This window comes from Rhea americana, unplaced genomic scaffold, assembly GCF_003343005.1.
Source record: "Rhea americana isolate MKP2758 unplaced genomic scaffold, rheAme1 scaffold_71, whole genome shotgun sequence".
Classification (NCBI taxonomy): domain Eukaryota; kingdom Metazoa; phylum Chordata; class Aves; order Rheiformes; family Rheidae; genus Rhea; species Rhea americana.
In genome coordinates, this window is record NW_028186879.1 from 761,959 (window position 1) to 769,811 (window position 7,853).

The following is a 7,853-nucleotide window of genomic DNA, read 5'->3' on the forward strand; positions in this document are numbered from 1 at the left end:
TACGCTGCATTTTGCTTACTAGTCTTGATGAACTTATCCAAAATGCTGCTGTCCTTCTCAAGTCTGATAGCAGCTGATGAGGTCTCATCTGTACCAAGGGAATGCCATTAGAATTACAAAAGAAAAAAATAAGTTTTCATGTAACAAACATAGGAATCAGGACTACTTCATTAGTAATTATTTCTTAGCTGGTAATCTCATCACCTTTACTATTAGTGAAAAGCAACTCTCTCTAGCAAACTGGAATATTTATGGAGTACAGGAGATAAAGTCTTCTGAGGTAGTCTCTTTAATCAGATCTCTGCTTACATCAGGTTACAAGGAACATCAGCTCAACTCAAAAGAAACTAATGAAGGGATAATAAAAGTAGATATAATGTAAGGATGTCCTTCTGCAACAAAATGATAGGTGACTCAGACACAACCACTCTGGCACTGTCTCAGCTGCTTATCTTCACTTCCTCATTCTTATTTTTTTTTTAATTTGCTTACACTTAAAAAGGGGAAAAAATTCACTCTTTTATATTGAAAGATTCTTGTATGCAGAAGGACTCCTTTGCCTGCTTCTGCAAATGGGTGAAATGGAATAAAAACGGAAGAGAAAAGCATGTTGCTGAGCCATGGTGACCAAGGATTAGCACCAGCTTGCTGCTGATGGTCTCAGCCCACTAAAAAGCTGTGAAAGGAGGGGACACAGAGTGACTGGTGGGACTGTATTACCATTATTTATTTTTCACAGTTGTTTTGCAAAGTAAGACAGTGCTAAATTGGAGCTGTAAAACAGTTCAGTACAGATTCTGTATCAGACTATGTTCAGATGACTCAATTTATCAATATGTTTACAGTGAAAAAGAATTACTATATGTCTAATATACAGAATTAATAGAAAGTAAAGCAGGAAAAAAGACAAATAAATCATAATCAGAACCAATAGGTCACATAAAATAAATTCCCAGTCATTAAGATGTCTGAAAATGAGCCACAGCAGGTGGTGAGTTTGGGTTCGGAAACAAATGAAAAACAGAACTGAATAAACCACACCATTTGGAAATGGCTGCTGTTATTTGGTGTGCAAGGATGAGAGGTCAGTAAGAATACAGGTGTTATTAAGATTATCTGATTCAGTGAAAATGATTGCATCCTGACACCTTTCAAGTTTGTAAAGACTCAAACAAGCACATATTTTCAACATACCACTTCTTAAGCACAGTAGTAACAACTACTATATGATATGAAAACTACAGTCAAAAGTTCCGCTAATTTTGCATCAGRGTGATTCAGAGTGACATCAGTTTTCAGTGTTTTCAGACACTGGGAGAATTTCCATGCTTACAGGTACTAGCATTCAAGCACCTTCTTCCACACTAGATGAACTCGRTCACTTTATTTCAGACATTCTGGACTTCAAAAACCACAAAAATGTGATTATTTATGATTAACCTATCTAGCCAGGGCAGATGCCTTTACTTCTGTAAATATAGCCACAGACATTCACTGCAGATGACCACTTTTTGGCCTTACGCCTTGAAAATTAGCATGTCTCTTTTTAAGTTGTCTCTTTTTACAAAACAGAAGTACTCCGGAACTGTGTGATTGGATTATTTATACAAATTTTTCTGGTCCCATTTTCCTTCAGCCTCGTATTTATATCTTCATTGCTTGTTTTCAGGGCTTGTGTTCTAGCACTTGATTCAGCACTCAACTAAATTGTAATGAAAATAAAACAACAGTTACATTTGAAAAACAGGCATGCCTCTGCAGTTTTGCAGCTTTTTCTCTTCTCTTTTTCYGTTCTCTTTTTTGACAGTTCTAATATTTGGAGAACTTCCTTCATATATCTCCATTTGTCATACTCACAGGCAAGCTCTGAGTATGCAAGGTTTCTGCAGAGCTGAGCTTTATATAAAATTGACTTTTTGCAAAAACTGTGCTTTTCTCTTCTCTTCCTTTTTTTTTGTGTGTTTCCCAATGTTATCAAAACAGTTTTGAAAACATGATTTGAATATAAACAGATAGAGTGCATCTACATTCTGCATTCTGTAATCCACAGATGATTTGTAGGTTTTCCATTATCTCCAAAGATTGTTAATATGGAAACTTAAAGTCATCTCACTTTTAAAAAGTACTTAAAATCTTAAAAAGCAATTTACATTACATTTTATATGGTAGTACTGTTAAGCACAGTGCTCCTGACTCTTTCAGCAAATGTTCAAAAAATGTGACTATCCAGATCTCAAAAATCTCTCTCTCAAAAAAAAAAAAATGCATTGATAGTATTATAGACTTGTATATTTAAAATCACTCTCTTCAATTATTTCTGTGCTGAGGATGTCAGTAAAGAAGTAATGCAAACTATAAGGCAGCAGTCACCACACTGGCTGTGAGAGGGATTGTTTGCGGGCAAGTTAGCCAGATTTGAGCCAGTGTGAATACTGGTGATCYGGGTGAGAGGATGCTAGTTTGTCATGACTTCTGTTACTTGAAAATGCTTGGCTTATAAAAATAAACACCAATTGCATGTATCGTTGTTGGGGGGGCTTCCAATGGATGCATGCAGCTGGGGTTGTGCATGTGGGACATGGCTATGGGGGACCCCCTTACACAACCTGCAGGCATGTACACCAATGCACCCAGTATGGGGAACAAACAGGAGGAACTGGAGATCTGTGTGCGGTCACAAACGATCTCATGTGCGCATGATCTCATTGCAATCACAGAGACATGGTGGGACAGCTTGCATGACTGGAATGCTGTCATAGATGACTATGTGCTTTTTAGGAAAGACAGGCTAGGAAGGCGAGGTGGTAGAGCTGCTCTTTATGTGAGAGAGCAACGGGAATGCATCGAGCTCTGCCTCAGGTAGAGGAGGAGCTAGTCGAGAGCTCATAGGTGAACATCAAAGGGCAGGCTAATATGGGGGACACTGTTGTGGGGGTCTACTACAGGCCACCTGACCAGGGAGAGGAAGTCAATGAGGCCTTCTACAGACAGCTGGAAGTAATCTCATGATTACAGGCCCTGGTTCTCATGGGGGACTTCAACCACCCTGATATCTGCTGGAAGGACAACACAGTTAGGCACAAACAGTCCAGGAGATTCCTGCAAAGTATTGATGATAACTTCTTGTCACAAATGGTGGAGGAGCCTACGAGGAAGGGTGTCCTGCTGGACCTTGTACTAACCAATAGAGAGGGACTGGTTAGAGATGTGAAGGTTGTGGGCAGCCTTGGCTGCAGTGACCATAAGATGGCGGAGTTCAGGATCCAGCATGGAGGAAACAAACCAGTAAGTAGGATCACAACCCTGGACTTCAGGAGAGCAGACTTTGGGCTCTTCAGAGACCTGCTTGGAGGAATCTCATGGTTAAGGCCCTAGAAGGAAGAGGGGTGGTCCAGGAGAGCTGGCTAGTATTCAAGCATCACTTCCTCCAAGCTCAAGAGCAGTGCAACCCAAGGAGAAAAAAATCCAACAAAGGAGGCAGGAGACCTGCATGGGTGAGCAAGGAGCTCCTGGCMAAATTCAGACGGAAGAAGAAAGTACACAGAATGTGGAAGAGGGGGCAGGCTACTTGGGAGGATTATAAGAATATTGTCAGAGTAAGTAGAGATGCAACGAGAAAGGCTAAGGCCCAGCTGGAATTAAGTCTGGCAAGGGATGTTAAGGACAACAAGAAGGGATTCTTCAAATACAACAGTAGCAAGAGAAAGACTGGGGAAAATGTGGGCCCACTACTGAATGGGGCGGGGGCCTGCTGACAAAGGATACAAAGAAGGCAAAATTACTGAATGCCTTCTTTGCTTCAGTCTTCACTGCTAAGGGCAGCTCGCAAGAGCCTGGAGGCAAGGGAGGAAGTCTGGAGAAGGGAAGACTTTCCTTTGGTTGAGGAGGAAAGGATTAGAGACCTTCTGGGCAGGCTAGACATCCACAAATCCATGGGCCCCAACGGGATGCAACCACACGTACTGAGGGAGCTGGACGATGTTGTTGCCAGGCCGCTCTCCATCATCTTTGAAAAGCCATGGAGAACGGGAGAGGTTCCTGAGGACTGGAAGAAAGCCAATGTCACTCCAGTCTTCAAAAAAAGGCAAGAAGGAGGACCCAGGCAACTATAGGCCTGTCAGCCTCACCTCCATCCCTGGAAAGGTGATGAAACAGCTCATTCTGGATGTCATCTCCAGGCATATGGAGGAAAAGAAGGTGGTCAGGACTAGCCAGCATGGATTCACCAAGGGGAAAGCCTGCTTAACCAATCTGATAGCCTTCTCTGATGGAATGACTGGCTGGGCAGATGAGGGGAGAGCAGTGGACATTGTGTACCTTGACTTCAGCAAGGCTTTTGACACTGTCTCCCATAACATCCTCCTAGAGAAGCTCAGGAARTGTGGGTTAGATGAGTGGACAGTGAGGTGAATTGAGAACTGGCTGAAAGGCAGAGCTCAGAGGGTCGTCATCAGTGGCATAGACTAGAGTCTAGTTGGAGGCCTGTGGCTAGTGGCGTCCCCCAGGGCTCAGTACTGGGTCCCATCCTGTTCAACTTCTTCATCAGTGACCTGGATGAGGGGACAGAGTGCCTCCTCAGCAAGTTTGCCGATGAAACCAAGCTGGGAGGAGTGGCTGACACACCTGCGGGCTGTGCTGCCATTCAGAGAGACCTGGACAGGCTGGAGAGTTGGGCAGAGAGGAACCTCATGAAGTTCAACAAGGGCAAGTGCAGATTTCTGCATCTAGGGAAAAATAACCGTAGGCAGCAGTACAAGCTGGGGGCTGGCCTGCTGGAGAGCAGCTCTGCAGAGAAGGACCTGGGAGTGCTGGTGGACGACAAGTTGACCATGAGCCAGTAATGTGCCCTTGTGGCCAGGAAGGCCAATGGTCTCCTGGGCTGCATTGGCAAGAGTGTTGCCAGCAGGTCGAGGGAGGTGATTCTGCCCCTCTCCTCAGCCCTGCTGAGGCCTCGTCTTGAGCACTGTGTCCAGTTCTGGGCTCCCCACTACAAGAGACATTGAGCTATTGGAGAGAGTCTAGCGTAGGGCTATGAAGATGATCAGAGGGCTGGAGCACCTGCCCTATGAGGAACRGCTGTGAGAGTTGGGCCTGTTTAGCCTGGGGAAGAGATGACTGAGGGGGGATCTTATCAATGTGTATGAGAAGACTGAGGGGGGAATCTTATCAATGTGTACAAGTACCYGAAGGGAGGRTGTCAAGGGGATGGGGACAAACTCTTTTCAGTTGTCCCMTGTGACAGGACAAGAGGCAATGGGCAGAAATTGAAGCACAGGAAGTTCTGCCTGAAGGTGAGGGGGAATTTCTTCCCTGTGAGAGTGACAGAGCACTGGCACAGGTTGCCCAGAGAGGTTGTGGAGTCTCCGCTGGAGATATTTAAGGCCTGCGTGGATGTAACCTTGTCTAACACGCTCTAGGTGATCCTGCTTGAGCAGGGGAGGTTGGACTCCAGAGGTCCCTTCCAACCTTACCCATTCTGTGATTCTGTGATTCTGTCTTTAGATCCCTTTAAAGGAGGTGGGAAAGGAAGGGCAAGTCCTGGCCCAGTGCATCTCTCTGAGCAGTAGATGCCTCCTTTCACCTGTGAGTATACTCAAGAACAGGCTTCAAACTGTGTCTGTGGTATATCATGTTAGCTCAAGGCCACAAGCTTACACGTGAACTCAAACTCCTTTATTATCCATGCTGCTATGTATTGTCTTCCCCTGCAACTCCAGTCTGGAGAGAGCAGCTGGGCCAAAAAAAATCAGTGCTTGCCAGTGGCTGGCACACCGGGCAGCTGTGCTTCCAGCAGCAGTAAGGCCACAACTAGTGCAGCCACTGGGCCATGCAAACTCAAGCCCAAATTCAAATGCAGTTACTAGAGGTAGTAAGGACAAAAGCAGAAAACCCCTCCAGAGCATCAAGTCTAATCTTGGCTCTTTGGCACTGGGAAGGTTGTCTTGAAGGGACTGCTAGCTAAAAGTTCTCCCCAACAACCCACCTTGTGCTCAGATACCTACGGTAATGAACAGCATGCTTTTCAGCACARCTGGACCTAGCAGGAAACACCTAAAAGGACCGTGAACAGTATCCTTCAGTGAAACAACAGAAAATTCCTGTGGACTTAAAATCCTGTCTTCACCTCATCCAGAGACGTGTTAACCCCTGCTTGAGGAAACTGCATAGCTCCTCATATCTGGCAGCCTATTTGCATGTAATCCTCACATGATCATTTTTGCTTCATCTTGTGACTAGCACAAAATACTGTCACAGGATCAATCAGACTTTGGAGCTGGACAGGTAGAGGAGAAGTGTAATATCCCATACAGTTAACCTCAGGTCAGAGCAGCATTTCTTTTGGATCACTGCATGTGGGCATGTGCATGTGTATGCACCTGTATGCCAGAGCAAATCAGTTAGCTGTCTGAAGTAAACAGACTGAGCTTGTAAATCGGGTTGATCCTGTACTAAGAGACATGTGACAGGCCAGTGTTGTCCTTAAATATGGGACTGAATGATGTGTCACATGTCAATGAAAAAAAGTAAATCTTCCTTAAAGATCATGTGACCCATGTTACAGTTTATCTGGTACCAAATCAGTAATGCAACAAGTCACCATCAATAATGCATAAACAGACAAGGTTTTTACTGTGCCCTGCTGTGCAGATACTGTCTGTCTCAGAAGACACATCCTTCAGCCCTGCTGAAGTTTTCCAGCTCTGATTCCCCCCACTGCATACATCTCGGTGGATATTATGTCATATCTAAACGCCAGAACTGCAGATTTCCACAAGCATAACCTTTCACATAGTGTGAGAGCAGGCACCATAGCAGCTGCCTCAACGCAGGTTCTGTCACCCAACCTTCACCCTGACAAAGTCCACTAGCTCCGTCAAACTATTGGACTCTTAAAAAAAAAAACGAGGTATGTTAATTGGAGATGAACTGCTGGCTAATCACTGTTGATTTTATGCACACTGATAAGCCAAGAGTGTGTGCAAGGGAAGCAGTTATAATAAAATCACTAAACTATTTCTGTTCCCAGCCAAGAAAATAGCTTTCAGTCATCTTGAGACGGGTATTAGACGGGTATTAGAGTCTGGGCTCATACCACACGCCCTCGAGCAGATTCTCCGCCTTCACGGCTGTGCCGTGTCTACCAGAGCAGCGACCTGGTCCTGAACGAAGCCACCGGCCAGTGACACAGCAGGGACACAAGGGAAGCACAAGTACCGCAGGCCACGAGGCTTGGTCCCTTGGGATGACACCAGAGTCTCAGTCCTGGCCCTAATACTATTAGAGAAAATCTTGAAACCTGGTAGTCAGTGCAGGGTAAGTTGAAAGAGAAGTTTTGAGCTGAAGGGCTGCAGCCGACRCACACCGCAGCACCTACAGAAGATGGAGGGCTGTGTGGAGAGCTAAGGAAGGGCCGAAGCGCGGCTCTGGCAGGGGCCGACCACGCACGCTCCTGGCGCGAGGAAGCTGGAGACCCTCCGGCGCTCGAGCCGAGGGCGCGGGGCAGGGACCGCGTTGGCCGTGCTGCTGCCCCGCGGCCCGCGGCCCGGCCGGGCAGGGCTCTCCGTCCCCCACCGCAACCGGGCAGCAGCGGGGTCAGGCCGGGGCGGCAGCAGGTTTCTCCGGTTACGCAGTCCGTGTCGAATGAGGCTGGAGGTAACAGCAATAAACAAACAATAAAAAGCAAATTCTCCTTGCACAACGAACCCAAGCCAACCCTGCGCCACAGCGGCGCTTCGCAGGCGGCCGCTCAGGGGCACAAGCCGCGACCCGCAGGGTCACCGGCCGCGAGGCCCCCGCCGCCGCCGCCGCCGCGCTGCGCTCGGGGCGGAGCCATGGCCGCCGCGGCCGGCACC